This window comes from Phaenicophaeus curvirostris, chromosome 6 (assembly GCF_032191515.1).
Source record: "Phaenicophaeus curvirostris isolate KB17595 chromosome 6, BPBGC_Pcur_1.0, whole genome shotgun sequence".
In the NCBI taxonomy this organism is placed as follows: domain Eukaryota; kingdom Metazoa; phylum Chordata; class Aves; order Cuculiformes; family Cuculidae; genus Phaenicophaeus; species Phaenicophaeus curvirostris.
Window position 1 is genome coordinate 44,031,398 of NC_091397.1, and position 20,108 is coordinate 44,051,505.

Genomic DNA, 20,108 nt, shown 5'->3' on the forward strand with positions numbered 1-20,108 from the left:
ATTGCTCTCTACAACTACCTGAAAGGAGGTTGTGGAGAGGAGGGTGCTGGCCTCTTCTCCCAAGTGACAGGGGACAGGACAAGAGGGAATGGCCTCAAGCTCCGCCAGGGGAGGTTTAGGCTGGACGTTAGGAAAAAATTCTTTACAGAAAGGGAATATCAGGGAAGAGGACAATGAAATAGTTATGGCCAGTCCCATAACTGAGTATGACAATTGCCCTCCAGATTCATGTGTGAGAGCAACCATTGTGATACAGGGTTTGTTCTCATGAGAGAAGAGCAAGAACAGAACTGCTCTTCCTGATCTCCTCATGTGGACATACAGTATTAAAAGTAGTTACAGCTTGTTCTTTCAATAACAGCTTCCTGTCTAGAAGTCTGTCTAGAAAGCTGCCTGGAGGAGAGGGACCTGGGGGTGTTGGTTGACAGCCGACTGAATATGAGCCAGCAGTGTGCCCAGGTGGCCAAGAAGGCCAATGGCATCTTGGCTTGTATCAGAAACGGCGTGACCAGCAGGTCCAGGGAGGTTATTCTCCCTCTGTACTTGGCACTGGTGAGACCGCTCCTCGAATACTGTGTTCAGTTCTGGGCCCCTCACCACAAGAAGGATGTTGAGGCTCTGGAGAGAGTCCAGAGAAGAGCAACAAAGCTGGTGAAAGGGCTGGAGAACAGGCCTTATGAGGAGCGGCTGAGAGAGCTGGGGTTGTTTAGCCTGGAGAAGAGGAGGCTGAGGGGTGACCTCATTGCTCTCTACAACTACCTGAAAGGACGTTGTAGAGAGGAGGGTGCTGGCCTCTTCTCCCAAGTGACAGGGGACAGGACAAGAGGGAATGGCCTCAAGCTCCGCCAGGGGAGGTTTAGGCTAGACGTTAGGAAAAAATTCTTTACAGAAAGGGTCATTGGGCACTGGAACAGGCTGCCCAGGGAGGTGGTTGAGTCACCTTCCCTGGAGGTGTTTAAGGCACGGGTGGACGAGGTGCTGAGGGATATGGTTTAGTGTTTGGTAGGAACGGTTGGACTCGGTGATCCGGTGGGTCTCTTCCAACCTGGTTATTCTGTGATTCTGTGATTCCTGGCAGAGACAGAAGCAGCAATCTCAAACAGTGCCCTTTCTCATCAACTCTCACCCTTCCTCAGCAAAACACTAAAATATAAGGGAAATCCACTCCTCTGTCTTGCTGGAGTCAGTGATTACGTTTAGCTCTAAATCCCAGTCTGAATACAACATTTAATATTGTCAAAGAGTTTGGTTATTCAAATTCGAGAGGGAAACCATTGATTCAAGGCCATTTTTATGGAAGATTTATTATCAGATGCCTGGGTTAGTTAGACATGTCAGGTGCATAATTACACACATCAGTGCAACATTATGCGTTAGTCATTCTTGCTTTACAGTGAAATACAAGGCAGTTTCTGGTTTTGATTAGCATCTCTATTACCTGTTCTCAAGCCAAGATTGTTGGCTTCTTTTTTTTTTAATAAAAATTTGCATGAATCTTCACCTTCCACAATATCTAGTTACCCAGCTTGCTTTAACATATGCTGCAACTAATAAACGAGCAGCTGCCATGGCTACTGTAGCTATACAAATACAAAGAAAAGCTCTTCAGCTTTTAAGGAGTGGCTGGGGGCAGGTAATTAACCACTGTTTCACTCCTTGCACAAAAAGCACATGGAAAGAAATGCACTGGTCTTCCCTGTGGGCTTTGCTTTTATGAGCACGTACTTCAAGGATTGCAACATCACTGCCATTTCTGGGTACAGCAAGAGAGCAAGAAAAAGCAAGGCTCAATGCTACAACACTCAACAGTATCCTCTCTAGCAAATCCAGTTATAATTAAGCTGACGATAACAAAGCTATTAAAAATAATAGCAGATTCATCCGTGGAGAGCTTCCTTCTCCTGCTTCCCTTCCCCCATTTTCAGGCTTTTCTCCTTCATGCTGTTCTCACCAGTGCCTGAAGAAAAGTACCTGTAATGCTTCCAGGAGTAGGAGGATGTTCACCGAAAGATTTCATAGCTTTTCTGAGCTCCTGGCTTTTTTCATATTGATGCATTGTCATTTATGCATCTTAATACTCTGCTCCTATATTTTTAAAGAATCCCTGATATTACAGAGCTATTAGAAATTCCCTTTTTTAACGTGCTGGGTAAATCGCATTCTCATCTGTAGGAGATTATTTGTCTGTGAGCTCACATTAAGAGATCTGATCTTGGCCCACCAGCTTCACTAGGAAGTTCTCAGTTGCCTATAATGAGGCAATTGCATCCAAGAGTGTTAAATTATATCTTCTCCAGCACAGAAGAGCATAACCAGCCACATCACATTATTAGCAAACACCAGTGATATTCTTTTTGGTCTCACTGAGCCATGACAAGATGATAGTCTCTTAGAGCTACAGGTTAGTTTTCAGAACAGAAATTGCTGCTAACAGCTAGTTTGAATTCTTGAAGAGAGAAGTGAAAATTCAGCCAGAAGGTTGCTTGCAAACCTGTGCATCCTGGCTGAGCTGTAGCCTGAGAGTTGCAGCCTCTTTGTCTCAATAACAAAAAAACATTTACCAGGAAAGCTACTAGTGTTTGTTTATTGGAGGATTCTCTGTCTCTCTGTCCTGTCCCATTCAGAACTTACTGTTCCTTACTTTACTTGTCTCTGAAATTCAAACTATCAGTGATTGCTCTTTAAAGGACAACAACAATTTTAAGTTGCTATAAAATTAATCTGAAGCTGCAGTTGCATTTTCATTCATACTTTTTCTATTTGTCTAGTGTATTTTAAAATGTTTGGGGCCTTGGGCCAAGCATTGGTACAAATCAGAACAAATACTGGCTGACTTACTTGGGTATCTTCCTTCAGCAATCTGTTTCTAGTTCATGATTTGGCCTTCTTTGCAGCTGGAATACCTGTTTCTTTCCCTGCCAGATTTTGTGTGTGTGTGTTTGGGGTTTTTGTTTTTGTTATTTTTTTCTTTTACATCTTGTGGCTGAAGCCAAAAATATCTTGATTCAGCAGTCTAACATCTTGCTTTGTAATTCCTCAACACTATTTCCAGCCAAGAGTTCTCAAACTTCTTTTACTTCTGCCCCCTCGATCCACCTATTTTAAAGAAATATTCCTTATTATTTAACTTATGTAGTTCACCATAATTCATTTTTGTGACACAACAAATAAAAGTATGATGATTGCACTGTTGACTTCAGTAAAGCTACTAATATAAGGGTTGCAAGCCACCACAGGAAAGTATGCCAAGTTCCTTCTTACAGACAACCTTCTTTTAAAAATCCCTCTGGGTTACAGTTCATCTCCATTTTCTCCCCACACCCCTTCTGATTTCCCAACAGTGTTTTCTGTGGCCTCACTCCTAAAGTGCATTTGAGCCTTGCATAACGCCTAACAGAAGAGGAGAGAAATTGTGATAACAGCCAGCTCCTTCAGCTGGCTCGGGAACGGAGTGCTCAGCTTAAAAGGGGAAATCAGCTTCCGTCCTTGGTCTCCACCATCCCTTTCTACACCAGCACCATCTGTGGGAGCCAGGTCAGTAACTGGGAATAAACTACAGCAGACTTGGAGTGACTGGATGTCTCCAGAGAGGTTCAATTCTAGGTGTCCTCGGGGCTTCTGCAGTCCTTAAAAAGGCTGAATGGGATGTTTTGTTGTCCTTCTGTTGTTTTTAACTAATTTAGGTGTCTTTTAAACTTGGAGAGAGGTAGCAAGTGAAGTGAAATAGTCCTCTTAGCATCTTTGGAAAGTAATACTTTGAGGAGTAGTAGAGAGCCAACCTAGTGGGGAAATATTTCCCATGGGACTTGTATGTTTTGGGATGATTGTGTTTGCAGCCCCTGATCATTTAGAAGATTTCTCAGCATGCATGCTGCAGACCACCAGAAAACAAATGCAGAATCAGAAGCTAAACAACTGGATTTTCTGCTGTAGTAGCATCCGCTAACTGACTGATACTGTCACTTAGAAAAACAGCAGATTGCGACTCATCCTGGTCAAAATCTGAGTAGTGAAAGAATAGTGAAAGTGAGCTGGGGGTAGGAATCTCATCCTAGCGTGCAGCACATGCCTTAGTGCTGGCAACCTGGCTCCAGCTATGAGACTGGAAAGAAATTTTGAGCTCCTCTTGGGCCATATTTTTGTTGCAAAGCCAACTGATGACAATAATACGTTAAGAAGGACCACTTGGGAAGTTATGGGAGATTATTAACAAATGTGCCTTTGTAAGGAAGTGCTGCTTCTTTGCATCACAGGGCCAGGCACAATCCTTGTTCTTGTGCTCTCTGAATACAAGAACAGCTTCTGCCTTGTACCAGAGCAGGGCTGGCCATCTCAGAATATTTGCAGAGGAGCAAAGCACAGGCGAGACCCGCTCTCCATCATGTGCTGCAGCTCAGCTGGCACAGCAGCAGTGTAGGAGGAAAACATATTTTCTTCCTTCACTAAAAAGCTCATTGCATTAGAAACAGCAGGATGAATTCTGCTATGCTTTCATTTTAAAGTAATTGTGTGTTAGGGTATATACAAGATAATTTTAAAGCAAGTTTTTTTCATTCCCAGCCTGCAAAAGATCCCATTTTCCAGCTGCTGGAAAACATCATGAACTGATCCTGTAATGAACTCTCTCATGTAGAATTGCCGCATCACCATTAAATCTTGCCAGCTCTTAGATTTATGTTCTGCTTCATAAATTCAAAAAAGCAGCTATTTCCGTGTTTTAAAAGGAATCAGAGTCTTTTCCAGGACTCAAGCCAGGTCCCTTACAGTTTAAATGAAGACAAATTGCCATGAGCTTATTTCAAAAGATGAAGAAAAAGTTTTTGCAGAGCAATTTCTTTCTTTTTTTTTTTTCAGAAACAAGAACTTGTGCTTTTCATGTTTTTTAAGAATGATGAATAAGCCCAGCAAAATTACACTATTGTGTGTGCTCACTAGTCAAGTATTTACATTATAATAATTTTGTTTTCCCTTGGCAGAAGGCAATGAAGGGCCAGAATCCATTCTCCCTGATTCGACATTCCAACTCCACAGAGTTCAATTCACTCTAAACCAAGGCGGACCTGCTTTGGAGGGACTAATGATGAGATCTGGAGGATTTCTTCCTTCAGCTGTAAATTTGAATACAATCCAGGTCAATATTGACCGCTTTAGGTGAACTCTGTGTTGCCTGACTTCTGTAAAACAAGGAAAATCTCTTCTAAGTCACGGTGGGTTGTTACTGCAACTTTTCACTGTTATTGGCAGCCTGCAGTACTCAATAGGAAAAGGAGGCAATTTTCTTTTCTTGTCTAGAAAGGTATAGGCAGAGCAGCACAACAGATTTGTGCTGTTATTCATGTTGCATATGCCCGTAAGAAATGGAATGGAATTTTCTACAGGCTGCAGAAGTACTTTACAAAAATAAATTTGTCAAGGAGAACATTGGTTTTGAACTGCGTACCTTCCAGATATCTGGGAAAGATGCCTGGGCAACAACAGTATGCTGGGTAACACAGTATGCTGGATCTTAGTGGATAGCGTTTGATACCTGTTGGATTTAACTTATACATCTTTCCAAAAGGAGCTAGAGCATGAAAAAAACACTATAATGCAGTTGGGTATTTGTCATTTTCTGTTAAAAACTGTCTGCTTCCAGCATGTCCATGCGGATTTAACAAGGCTAAAGGGTCCACTAAACAATGATTGTATATGTACATAAATTAAGACATGAGAGCTTCCAGTAATTTGTTTTATCTATTAAAATGCTGCTGAGATTTTGACTTTGAGAAAGGAAGTGCCTTAGAAGGATCAGAAGACAATATCCCGTGGCAGGCAACCAAAATTAGATGAGTTCAAAGATGCAAGAGATTATGTATTCAGCCTGTTCTAGGGGGAGTATGCAGCTGTGTCCTAATAAAAAGAAATAATTGAATTTGTTTGATCTTCTAGGGCTGCTTCCTTTGTAACCTATGCAAGAGATCATTTTTTAATGCTGTGACTTCATTTTTTCACAGTACCTTTCAAAACAAGGCCTAGTGTCAAGAATGCCTTCTTTTACAGTGTTAGCCCTGACATTTGGCTAGTAGCGTGTCCTTTAAATAGGATCTGTCCTGTACTGCTCCTGAAGAACCGCAAAGCAGTCAGGACAGCAGACCAGCCTGGAAGGCCATGACTGCACCTGGACTGCAGGTTTCCCATGTGAATTGGGCAGAAATGCTCAGGAAGGGAAAGTGCCAGGTCTGACATGACAGTGCTGGGAGAAGCTTCTAGTCTAGTTCACTCTTGCACCAGCAAGCCATTGGACTCTCTCCAGGGCCTTCTTTTATTATATGAACTCAAAATGCAATTTTACCTGTCATGTCCTGCCTAGAAGTAGTGTACATAAAACACACTGAAATTTCAAATGTGGGTATATAAAAAAATTAACTGTTGTAGCCATCTCTTAGTGTTTCTTTAAGCAGATAAAAAAAAATGTGATTTCTTCCACTTTTCCCTCAGAAAACCCATTAACAATTATAATTTCTTATTGCAAGAAGGGCTAAAAAAATTGGCGTCTGAACATCATCACCTTAGGGCATATTGTACCTGAGCAAAGTCTTACCCACACACTTCACAAAAGCAGAGTTCACAGAAGGAACAGTTGTAGCACTTTGAAGAGCTATTTATGCTGTCAGTTCTCTTTCCATAAATGTTTTTTAAATCAGGGATTTAAATTAATCACTCACATGAATCACTCTCAAACTAATCAGTGAACTTATTCCAAATCTGGCAGCCAGTCAGTGTTGATACAAGATTTACTGCACGTATACCAAGTTTTGTTTGCACGGTATTTTATTGCAAATATAAAAAGGCAAATACAGTTGTCAATTATGAATGAAATCGAAACAGTATGAATTGAAGAACGAAACTGGTGTATATACACTAGTGGTCTGTCAGTATGAACAAAATTACCTGTGAGATGACATCTAGTGCTTAATTGTGAGATCTTCTTGTAAATAATAAATCACCTTTTCTTTCTGCAAATAACACGAACTATGTTCATCATTTGAGGTTCTTTACATTGTTAACAGCATGGCAGGGAGTTCAGAAACTCGGCTGAAGAATATGTTTAGGAGATCCTATATAGTTTATGTTATGCATCTATGGTGATCTTTTGTACATGTGCCTTCCTATTTTACTGGAAAGTTTCCGTAATTTTGGATTAGACAGGAAAGTCATGCATTTCTGCTTCTTTGGGGCATTTCCATACTATAAGTATTCTGAAATATGATTTGAGTAAGAAGAATCATAGAATGGCTAGGGTTGGAAGGAACCTTAAAGATAATCTAGATCAAACTCTGCCGTGGGCAGGGACACCTCCCACTGGATCAAGTTGCTCAAAGCCTCATCCAACAAGGCCTTGAGCACATCCAAGGCTGAGGCATCCACAGCTTCTCTGGGCAACCTGTTCCAGTGCCTCATCACCCTCATTGTAAAAAATGTCTTCTTTATATCCAATCTGTGTCTTCCCTCATTCAGTTTAAAATCGTTGTCCTATCACTACGGAAAGGCTGGAATCTTTTTTACTCAAGTAATATTTCAGGTTTGTTGTGTACTTTAGAAAGTAAGAAAGTTGCATCAGCGCTGTTCTACAGTGCTAAAGTGTACATTTCTTCTCGGGAGCAGTCTGACTTAACATTGGTCCAAAAGAAGCGGTGTCAAATCGAGAGATGAAAGGCAAAGGCACAGGTGCAAAGAGCATATAGCCAACTCCTAAGTGACTGGAGAGTTTGAGTACAAAATAATTCTTTTCCTGCTCTGAAGACAGTAACACACAGAAATCTGTCTTTGTAGCTAAAGCCAGTTACTTTCTAGCCCTGACATGGTTCAAAACGTTATTTCTATGATGTAGTGAACAATAACAGGCCATTATATGATTAAGTCAGTGGTACCTTAAGAGCCTCATGGAGTGGTGCAGAGCTGGATCTGCATGCTCACTCAAAAAAATGACAAAAGACAGGATGTCCCTGTGTAGGAAGGAAATTCCACTCACTGGAAAAGTGTTGTGTCCAAAAAGAGGAAAACAAAACAGAAAGACAAAAGAACTCTGAGGTTCAAGAAGCACGAAACAAAGTCTTGATGATGTACCCCTTTCTCCCAGTCCTTTTCATTATCTGAAATATACTTTCACAGACTAGAAACTTTGCCAGTAATGATTTTTTTCTGCATAAACCTCCTATAAATGGGTTGGGTTGTGCTATTTGTTGTCCTGGGCTCGTCAGGAGTATACAGGGCAGAGCATGCAGCACCGTGTTCTCCTTTGAGAATGGAGAAGTGGAGAATATAGAGGATTGCTGAGGCAGGGAGAAAACTGAGCAGGAAAGGGTTTGTGTTCATGCACAGACCTCATACCTTTTTCTTGGAGCTGTAGTGAGCATGAAGAGAGTGGGCATGGACATGAGAGACAATGAGACAGGCAAGGTTTTATTGCACTGCATCCACTTAATCTTTGGACACAGCAGGAGAAACCCTGTCACCTGATGCTTTCAGCCAGGATGCTGAGTGCCCTGAGGCAAGTGTTGGTGTTTCAAGGAAAATGAAGACCATTCTGTTCTTGCACACCCTAAAAATCTCTGCAGGAACAGCCAGGTTTGGCTTTAGGTCTTGAAATTCCATGTAGGCTGCTGAAAGTAAAGCTATTCATTAACTGTTTATTAATTCCTTTCTAGAATTAATTTAACCTTCCTTTTAATTTTCTTTCTCTTCCCTCCCCTCCACCTTCTCTCCAGTAGATACCTCTTCTTCTGGTTTTGTGGCCTGAAGGTAGATTTGTGGCATGAAGAGTGATTTGGATAGGTGGTGTATTGCTGGAAAAAGAACAGCCATCCTAGCTGCTAATCAATTTTAATACTGATTTAGATAGTTTTCCTTATTTACTGTGGACTTTTTAGCTTCTTGTTTTCTTTTTCTTAATCTAAACATCCAGTTTATACGTGTATAATCATTTAATGCAAACAAAATACAGATTTATTCCAAAAGCGATTTGTAACAGTGACATAAAATTTAAAAACAAGGAAAGCAGTAGGGTGCACCAAGGAATGTATAATACCTGCAACATATCTTTTTAATTGCTCTGACCTATACTTTTCAACATATAAGCTTTGTTTTTCTAACTGAACGATCCGCAGGAGCACCACACCTGCACATCTGATTAGCTAAAGCTAAGCAAATCTGAACGTTAATTCAGTAGAATCCTCTGAACTGGTAGACAGCCAACTCAATTAATCAGCTATCCTGATAAGAGAGACAAAAATGCTTCTGAAAAGACTAGTGATGGCATAAAGTACCCACCAAACTAAAACTACAAGAATAAGGAGATTATTCACAGCATTTCATGTTTATTTGGCATTTAGTTCCTTATTATTACTGGAACCTCTGTGATGGAAGTGTTTTGGTTTTTCACACTGATTTAAGAGCCTGCTAATACTTAACTCCCTGTGTCACTGAATGAATATATCCCTGTTAAGCAGTTTCACTGTCATTAAGTTTAATTGTGCTAAATTAGTGTCCATGGAGATGTCCTGGTTAAAAGGTTTCTACTATGCCAGTGACTGTAGACAAGTAACATAATCCTGACAGAAAAAAAAAAAACCCAAACCCTAAGCAATAGCTAAGGAAAGAAATTTTTATTTTTTCTTCAGAACAGCAGGCAGCAAAGTGTCTCCACACCAGCGTCTCTTGGGGCAGGGTAATTGCTTTTCTCAGCTAAGTCAGTCAGCAAAATGGTTGTGGTCCCTGGGCATTGCTATTTGATACAGGTGTTTCTCTAAAAGTAACACATGACCATTGCAGACTGTGGTTTGGCAGAATCCTGATTTTCAGACTGCTCGTCTCTCTTGCTGAGTGGAAATCATCTGCAATACCTGTGTTTCTCTGTCCTCCGTTGAGCACTGTGCATAACAGCAGTTTGCTGTCCGAGTTCTTCCAATGATACTCTTTAAGAACTAATGTTCGAAGAAGGCTTTTCCTTTCTGTGCTGTTCTGTTCTGTTATTAGCCCACAGTGTCAAGGCTAACATGATAATTCTGCAGGCCAGACGTTTCTCATGAGGTGTAAGGAATAATTTAAAATGGTCATTAGAATCTGGATGGTGTTGAAAATAGAAATTATTTTCACTTCATCTATAACTTTAGATAATTGTGCTACACTATTCATTCCGATTTAGTGCTCATTTCTGGAGTTACTAGATAAAATAACAAGCTCACATTGTACTATATCATATGCTTGATTGCCTATATAAAGAAAATGGCCAAAGAACAATTTCAGACAACCAAATGATTTGATGCTTGAGGGAATTTTCCATCTAATTAATCAGTATCTAGGGACATTAACCTGTTTGCTTAAGAAGGATTTTTGGTTAGTTGAGGTTCGCAAACTAAGTTAACACAGAATGCAAAGCAACCTTTATTTCAGCCTTGAAGCCTTGCACTGAAGGGTGTTGCAGCAGATTATTTGAAAATGCATTTCTCATATCTCATCATTTGCCTCTTAACCATCCTTAATTACTAGCTGTTTGATTGTCTTTCATCTCATGTCCGGTGAGCTAAACTGACAGAAAATCACCTTCCTTTTTTTGTATAAAAGGAAGAGAAAGAGTTGATTCTTACCTTCCTACAGAGAATTGTTGAGTAACAAATGTTTTCTTCCAGTAGCTCTGAAGCATGTTGAAGTATTATTAATTCATATTCATGGGCACAAACCAAATAAACAAGCATATATTTTGATACTATACTGATATAGTCTGTCTTTCAGAGCCTGCTTCAGTCAAAGCACCAGGACTGTGTTAGATGGGGAGGAAGAAAGCATTCCAGAAGGAGGAATCTCCACTGATCGTGCCTCTTTCCAGCCTTTAGACATTCAAACCCAGGTATATGCAACCAAGAACTGCACAGCTGATTTTGACAATTAAGCAAAAAGAGTGACGGACTTTCTCAGGTAACCAGGCAAGATGATGTGTATTCTCTGGAGAGTAGGGGATTTAGTTTTATTGCACAGTATTGCCACCCACAGATGACTATTTATGCTACTTTTACTGCATTGTTACAGAAATAATAATGTTACCATATAGCAAAATGCTTTTTCACCAGCAACATCTTCCTCCTACATGCCACACCTTCATTGGTATTTCTTGGCAGCTCTTGAGCAGCAGCACAGAGATTGCTGTGTTGGCCTGGAATACCCGATGGGACACCTTGGCTTGTGCTTAAGCCTGGGAGGCAGGTTTTGTAACATTTTGCTGAACATTTTCATGTGCTAGTAACAGGAGCATGTGATGCCTAATTCCTGAGGTAGAGCATCACTCGTAGTCCCTGCCAAGCTTTTTCTTCACAGGCTCAGCCAGCTTTGCAACTGCAACAGTAATTTTTCTCTAATACCTGTAGAGAGGGACTAGATTAATACTGTCAAACTGTCTTTCAGATCTTGTGAGTAAAGAAGGTTTTGCAAATGTGAAAGGCTAGTATCGTAATACCTTCTAATGCCATAGTACCATATAATGCTAGTTCCTGGGTATTTGCTGTAACATTCTAGTACAACAACATTTCTATACATCTTCAGGGCACTTTTGAGTAAGGTCATTAAACTTGTCTCAGAAGCTAATGATTTTCAGTATTTTATTCAGTTTCTTTTCACAGGTAAACACTTGTCACTTTTGTGAGACCATTGTCAAGGTCACAAAACACCGATATGAAAGTTCACTTAGAATAATGTCTCTTTTTTCACTCAAAAGCATATGTATTTTTGGAACTGAAGCACTTCCTGAAGTACCTTCTAAGTTCTAAAATGGCCACAGTGAGCAACAGTCAGCAACACTCACATTGTCTTTGCGCCAAAGGACAATTCAAACTATTTACCCTAAATATTATTTACCCAATGGCACAGTTGTCCTACTGAGTCACTTCTGTGTGGTAAACAGAACAAAGAAAGATGATCTTATAGAGTAATGTGTCAGGAATAAATATTATTATCAATGTACATTGATAATTTTCATTTAAATGTAAACCAGAAAATCTCAAGCATTAGAAGAATAACTTTCTAGGTAAATCATGGGTCTCTACTGTCAGGGAAATCACTCTGAAATTCCTCCCTTTTCAGGATGAAATTTTGATTGTACTGAAAATAATGGAAATGCCTTTGCCAATTTTACTGAGGGAAGCTTTTCAGCTCAGTCTTTATAAAACATAAGTCCAGAATAGCATTTACCAAGTTCCTCTGGTAACAGACTCCCTTCAGAGCTTGCAGACAGATGGGGAAGTGTTTTGCCCTCACTTCACCTGCAGGCTCCCAGGCTGTGAGTTGGAGTTTCCATCTGGAGCAGCTGAGCTATTGATATAAATTAGCAAATCACAAAATTAATTCCAGACTTAAAAAGTGGTCTTGCTTCCAGGGAAATGAGTTGTCTTCTTGTTTCACGTGCAATGGTGAGCTAAGGTCAGACCTCCTACCACCTATGTAACTGCTCCTGATTTTTTTCCAGTCTTCTCAAATTCTCTGACCAATTTAAAGCATTAACCTTCCACTAGGCAACAGAAGGGACAGGTTGGATGAACCAATTTCAGTGTGCATCATGGCAACTTCCCCTGAGAAGTTTATCAGCTGTTTATTAATGCTTGAGAAGGTTGATAAAAACAGCTGTGTAGAAAGATTAAATGTATTTCCCATGCTGAAATTCATACTGACTGAGAGTTTACAAAAACATCACAAAATATTAGCTGTAAAACAGTACCTATCTAGGCTAGTCTTTTAAACAGATTACATTTTATATCAGAACCTTTCATCAGAAATAAAACAGGCAGAAGTAAATGAGAACTTACAGACAAATCCCTTGGCTCAAAATGTGCTTCTTTTACAAACATTACACACAGATACTACAAGAAAGATCAAGGAAGGAATGAAATTTGGATGAATGGACTGTAGACAGCAGCAGTAAACAGTTCTGTTTGCCCTGATAACTTAACGATGTGTATAAAAGGACCAGAGAAATGCAGGGGAAGATCTTGCATCCTCACTCTTACTGTTCTGGAGTGAATTGTAAAGCAAGTGGATAGAAAGGACCTGTAGCAGTTACGTAGTTGAATGGTTCTCAACAGTTTTTCACCACTGGTTCATCAGATCTTAGATGGCACATTTACCAAAGCGTTTTAAGCCTCATAATTTTAGCAAATCATACAGCCTAATATAAGCAAACAAATTAATAAAAGTGACAGTAAAAATAACTAAAGCATGAATGATGTCATGTAGTTATACAAGAAAATAATTATGAGAAAACAAATAAGATCTACCTTTCTTTGCTTAAAGTTTGACATGTTCTTCAACTAAAAAAGGTTTGTAAACACTGACAAAGACTACTGTTCTGCCCTAAACTTTGTGTATATTATTCCTTACAGTGTTTGTTTCTCTGTAACCAAAGACTTTCAGGGATGGAAATGACGCAACATCCATGAGTGACACATGGACCAGCCTAGTGGTTGGTTGAGTTGACTGATTAATCTGTTGGTCAAAACATGGCCCTTGTGATTTGTTCATCCGGCAATTTCTTAAGAAAATAATGATTTAAAAACAATCTATAACTCATGTTCTTTCCTTTTTTGCTGGAAAAGAGCAGTCATTTTCAGAGACAATTAAACAAGGAATAATTAATAACTAACATAAACGAGAGCCATGGAAATGGGTTTGGCTATGCCTCACAATACATGTAGGAAATGCTTAAGTATCTCAGTTACCTAAGGCTATTCAACCTTTAATATTTGAAAATTAGAAACTAGGCCAGTAGACAGAAAATGTTCATGATGTATGGCTATTCTATCATCAGTGTACAGTGAATCAGTAATGGTAAAATCCGCTTTACAGAAAGCAGTGTTCACTTCATCATAATGGCCATGATGAGACTGACTGGATACTGGGACTTAAAGAACCTCTCACCATTGGGTGAGATTTAGCTTGTATTTCCAGCTGCCTGAGCTTCATGTTTTGTGAGAAGAGAACTCCTTGCAAATCCATTGGGTAAATTATGCACAAATACTCTTTCTGACACACAAAAATGGATATTAAGGATTACTTTTCACCAAAAGTGCTTGTTTCTGTCCCCCCTGACATTATCCTATCGCGCACAATACCTTTCTTTTTATTCCACTCTGTGTGCCCATTTAATCAAGGGAATGAAATAACCCAGCACTTTTGAATCAAATTCTGATATAGTAAAAATTAATGCAGAAGTTTCTTATCCGCAGGCTTCCCAGGTGGTTAATTGACAGTTTAGACAAATGTTATTGTCTTGCACTGTTGATAATTTTTTGTTAAGTGTGTCATACTATAGTTATTTACAGAATCTAACATTGTGTTGACGGTAGGGAGTACAATGCACTTTTAATAAAGTCAGCCTGGAGATTGTTATTTAAAGCAGAAGAAGATAGGGAGTTAGCTCCCATGAGGTGATAAGGGAAATTGCATTGAGACGACAGAGCAGGCGGTTAGCTTCCTGTACTCTGGAATGGAGAGATATGAGAAACAAAAGGGAACAGTAGTAAATCATGGGGTAATGGCATCTCATTTTTTCATGGGATGGCCTGGTAAAACACATGGAAGGAGAATAGTATTATGTCTTACATATATGCTGTAAGCATCTATAGGGTGATACCTGTATGCTGAAGATGGGTTTTAAATAGAAAAATGTGGGGAAGAGAGGGATGAGATGCTTTGTTAACTCCACTAGTGACACCACTAATTCCAATGGAAACCCTATCTTGAAATGATCTCCTGACAGCATGAGATATAAAGCTTTATTCTTTCACCTGAATATCATAGAAACTCAAGAATGTTCATTAAGTTGGTTGTTCTGTGTATAGGAAGTCCTTGAGGTTACTCTTGCAAGGAAAAGGTTACTCAGAAGGGACGGACTGGGAAGAAGGGGTGGAGGTGTTGCTCTCTGTCTCAGGAAAGGGATAGAATGTGAAGAGCTGTCATTGAAGAGAAGCCATGAACAGGTTGAGAGCTTGTGAGTCAAAATTAAGGACAGAAGAACCAACAGGAACCTTGTGTCTGGTGTATACTACAGGCCACCCGATCAAGGAGAACCAACTAATGAAGTCTTCTTCCTCCAGCTACAGGAGGCTTCACACTTGCAAGCTCTCATCCTACTTGGGAACTTCAACCACCCTGACATATGCTGGAAAAGTAGCGCAGCAAGCTGTAGGCAATCCAGGAGACTCCTGGAGTGCATTGAAGATAACTTCTTAGTCCAGCTGATAGAGACCCCCACCAGAGGAGATGCAATACTGGACCTTATGGTCACCAATACAAGCAAACTCATCAGTGAGGACGTATGACCAACTTAGTGGCTTTCTGTGATGGGATAACTGCAGCAGTGGACATGGGTAAACCGATGGATGTGATCATCTAGACTTCTATAAAGCCTTTGACACGATCCCCCACAACATCCTTCTCTCTAAATTGGAGAGTTGTGGATTTGATGGGTGAACTGTACGGTGTATAAGAAACTGGCTGGATGATCGTATTCAAAGAGTAGCGGTCAATGGCTCAAAGTCCAGATGGAGATCCATGACAAGTGATGACCCTCAGGGGTCCATACTGGGACCGGTGCTATTTAATATCTTCATCAATGATATTGACAGTGAGATTGAGTGCACCCTCAGCAGGTCTGCAGACGACAACAATCTGAGTGGTGCAGTTGCCACACCAGAAGGATGGGATGTCATCCAGAGGGACCTGGACAGGCTGGAGAAGTGGGCCTGTGAGAACCTCATGAGCGCAAGGTCCTGCACCTGAGTTGAGGCAATCCCCGTTTTCAGTACACGATGGGGGCTGATGTGATTGAGAGCTGCCCTGCAGAGGGATTGGGAGTGCTGGTCGATGAGAAGGTTGACATGAGCCGGTAACATGCGCTTGCAGCCCAGAAGCAGCCCATATCCTGGGCTGAATCCAAAGGACCGTGGCCAGCAGGGTGAGGGAAGTGATTCTGCCCCTTTATTCCTCTCTTGTGAGACCTCACCTGGAGTATTGTGTCCAGTTCTGGAATCCTTAGTGTAAGAAGGATACGGAACTGTTGGAACGGGTCCACAGGAGGACTACAAAGATATCAGGGGGCTGGAGCACTTTCTATATGAGGGCAGGCTGAGAGAGTTGGGCTTGTTCAGCCTTAGGAAGAGAAGGCTCTGAGGAGATCTTATAGCGACCTTCCGGTACCTGAAAGGAGTCTACAGGAAAGCTGGAGAGGGACTATTCATAAAGGCTTGTGGCGACAGGACAAGGGGGAACAGGTATAATCTAGAGAAGGGCAGATTTAGACTAGACATAAGGAAGAATTTCTTCACCATGAGAGTGGTGAGAAACTGGAACAGTTTGCCAAGGGAAGTTGTGGCTGCCCCATCCTTGGAGATGTTCAAGTCCAGGCTGGATGGCACCTTGGGCAGCCTGGTCTAGTGGGATGTCCCTGCCCATGGCAGGGGGGTTGGAACTAGATGATCTTTAAGATGCCTTCCAACCCTAACTATTCTATGATTCTATGATTTTAAAACCCTGAAATGGAGGCATAAGCTAAACAGAGGCTTCCTTTTTCATCACTTATTTAAAGCTAGCAGAGCTCTGCTGGCATCAGCTTTCTGCATCATGTGGGGAAGTGAGTATCTTTCTTACAAGATAAGTTGCTGTTGGAGAACATCAACAGCCTGAATTTTCTTGGGGCAACTCCAAATACACTGTAAGTGCGCTGTATACTATGCCTTGAGCTGGGTCCTACAGCATATACACCCAGCTAGCTTCGCAACAAGCTCTTCAGAGAGCTGTTTGAAAACCACTTCTTCAGTCGAATGCATGTAATGCAAATTAAAATATTCAGAGATGGACCATATTTTCCTGCACTCCAAAAGGTAACATGACAAAGGTATAACAGCACAGTATCCTAATCACCAGTGTGCGTGCTCCTGTTGCAGAAACACAGGGAAAAGTCCTTATGTTTGATGCCAGGAGTGGATGATATCATTCTGCTGACATCCTTGATCTGTTGCAGTTCTGCAACATTACTTCTGAAATTTTCTCCATAATCCATAGAGTTATAATAAATACCCAGTTATACGCTGCACTGAACTAACCAAATACAGTATTTGTACCTGACTGACAAACTCCATACTGTTTCTCCATCATGAAAACTTGACTGAATCCGGAAAAAAAACAGTGTTTGTGTGTATTCAGGGTATTGTAAGGATCAGAATGGGGAGAAAGCCAAGAGAAGGCCTTCTATACAGAAATGCAAGGTCACAGTGGGAACACAGAGTCTTCTCTTTGTGCTAAGCGACACTGGCTTTTTGATGTCTCTGCTCATTTAGTCTTTGGAGGTATGTCCACAATAGATTTTTTTACTAAAATGCCTTTTACTTTCCTTTTTTAATCAGCTCAAGGCTTTGGCTGACAGATTTCACAAAACCCAAACACATTGTATCATTTCTTCCAAAGGGTCCTTTTACTAGTATCTCTAAACCTGAAATTTTCTGCTTGCATGTGAACACAGGGGTACTCAATCATTCAAAGCAATACTTCTATACTTTTATAGCTATACCAGATTAAGGTCTGTTCTCAGTCACCCATAAGAATTCAGCAGTAATTTAGCTACATAGTTTTTTAGTTATATAGTTTCTTTGGGTTTTTAAAGTGATTCACAATGCAATTTGGCAGATGGAGGAAAGCTAGGAAGGGGAACTCTGCTGCAGGGTGCTGTGAGCTCTAGCAGTTTCTACGGGTTCTTAGTGAAATTAGACAAATTAATGCACGAAATATTTATCTGGGCTGTTACACCTAAAGACACCACTTCTGCTGCAGGAAATCCTTGACCTGCAAATTGCTGGAAGCTGATAAAAGTACCCTGGGGAAATGACACTGTGTACCTGCTCTGCTTTTAGCTGGTCCTTCATGCATCTGCTACAGGCAATCGCAGGGGGAGAATTCAAGGGACATGTAGTTTGTCTGGGCATGGGTGCTCTTACCAATCACTTAAGGCAAACAGTAGGTCCTACAAAGAGAACCCCCAGATCTCCCTGTGCTGTAACTCATGATACAAGCATACAGCAATAATCCTGTTTGGCAGAAATGGCTGAGGACAGTCTCTCACCTTATGTCAGGGCACTGAGGGCACCATCCCAACCCCTTCTGGGGGTTTGGCTGCCTGGGCTTGGAGCCAGTCTAGTGCCCTGCGGTGCAGCTGGTGCTGTCTGGAAGAGAGGTGGGTGGACTCAGTGACGTCCTTTCCCACACCCTGTTCTGATTTTAAGCTTAGGCTCTGGCTCCTTGGGTCCTAATCAATCTACATTTCAGCCTCTTCATTGTCATGCCTATGCTTAGCTGTGGACCCTGCTGATGAACAAACTGACCCTGACCCATGAACTGGCTTCCCAGCTGGACCTTGGACCTGCTTACTGACCTAAGTTAGTGGGATGGGATGTGGCTGGAAAAACCATATCACCCCAGCCTGTGGTTTCCCTATGGCTCACAGCTACCCATCTCTTAGCTTTGTATCTTACTCCTTTGCTGTGCCACAGCAATGTCTGTAGCCCACTCTGAGGTCTGATATGCCATGACCAGGTTGTTGACCCGATCTGTGATCCATTGACCATTAAGTATGGTGGAGGTGGTGAAAGGTTGGTGTTTTGTGCCCTTGCGTCTTTTGTGCACCTTTAGATGTGAGACACAGGCACACGCCCCAGCTGTCACCACCCCATCACATTGCCTGCTTGCCTCCTTGTCATGTGAACCTAGCATGTGTGGTCCCAAACACGGGGAGAAAAAGCAATGGATCTGACAGTAATATTGTGTTTGATCACACAGCACCATGGATCTTATAATTCAGTCACATAGATTGTCTTGCAAGAATTGATGAAGTTGCAGGTTCCCACACTGAACACAAAGGTTAAGGGTATGTAAACACATGGTTACTCAATAAACTACAGCAATGGTGGTAAAGGGAAGGTAAAGTGAGTAAGGAGTATCTTGCTGGGGCTTTACAGAAGAAGGTTGCCAGGGGATTCTTTTGACTTCAAACAGGAGAAGATAATAAAATTACCTGGGTTAAAAAATGGTTTATAGCGCACTTAAAGCTATGCTAGGACAATGAAGAAGGACACGCCAGCTACCAACAGATTGTCTATCAACACATGCAGTGTTCAGAGTTGAGAGAAGTTAATAACACAGCATACTCTGCAGTGGGAATCTGTTCATCAAATTTGCCTCATGAGACACAAAATCAGTGGCAGGTTTTCTCTTCCTGCCTGCGTTCTTTGAGAATTCATTGTCAAAGGAAGCTAGACTCAGACAGCCCCGACGCCCAATCATGCCTGTGCACAAACCACATAATTTAAGTTTCATCACCCTTTCTTGTCAACAAGTTTCAGTGCTGCTGAGGAAGGATTATTTCTCCATTACCTTCTGCCTGTGCTAGAACTGAACCATGTCCAGGCTCAGGATGAGAAAATATATATAGCAAATAATTTAGGCAAATTGCTTCTCTTAAAGAAGCATCAACTTATATTAACAAAACCTTTAAACATTTAATATTGCATCTGCTGTGTAATTTGGTTGACTGCAATTTTTGTTTTAATAAAAAATCCATTTATTCATCTTTTCAATATGCCACAGTTCTGTTTCGCTCTCTTTGTAACTGTGACACATTTTTCTCTTCCACTCAAAAAATTGGAGCACTTTTCCTATCTGAGGTTACTGTGCCTGACCTCAGAACATCACTCTGTTTCTCTGTGATTGATTAATTGATGTTTCATCTCTGTCCTTTTTCTAAAGAGTAAGTTGGGAGTTTTCCTCTTCAGTCATCACATTGGTTCATTTGTATTTTTGCTAATTCTATTCGTATTTCCTTTGTGTTTATATTCTCCCCTTCTGTTTTGAGTCAAAAGCATTACGAATAAATTAACAACTATTTCCCTGCCTGCCAGAATAATTGCATATAAAACTCTGCTCTCTAGCTCCTTAAAGCTGACAAGAGACTTAGACCCTAAAGCATACATTTTGGTATCCCAGCCTGTACCCTTTCTAATGAATGTTCCCATTATATGCTTACTCTTCCAATCTTCTTT

At 40.9% G+C, this 20,108-nt stretch overlaps 1 protein-coding gene across 1 annotated transcript in view; it reads left to right on the forward strand.

The window, feature by feature from the left end:
- The first annotated feature begins 3,515 nt into the window (after positions 1-3,515).
- The window catches only part of ATP2C1 (ATPase secretory pathway Ca2+ transporting 1), a 96,640-nt gene continuing 80,047 nt past the window's right edge, over positions 3,516-20,108 (forward strand). Inside the window, exon 1 of the mRNA XM_069859999.1 lies at positions 3,516-3,534. The gene's annotated coding sequence lies outside the window, so the exon portion shown is untranslated. The remainder of the gene's footprint in view (positions 3,535-20,108) is intronic.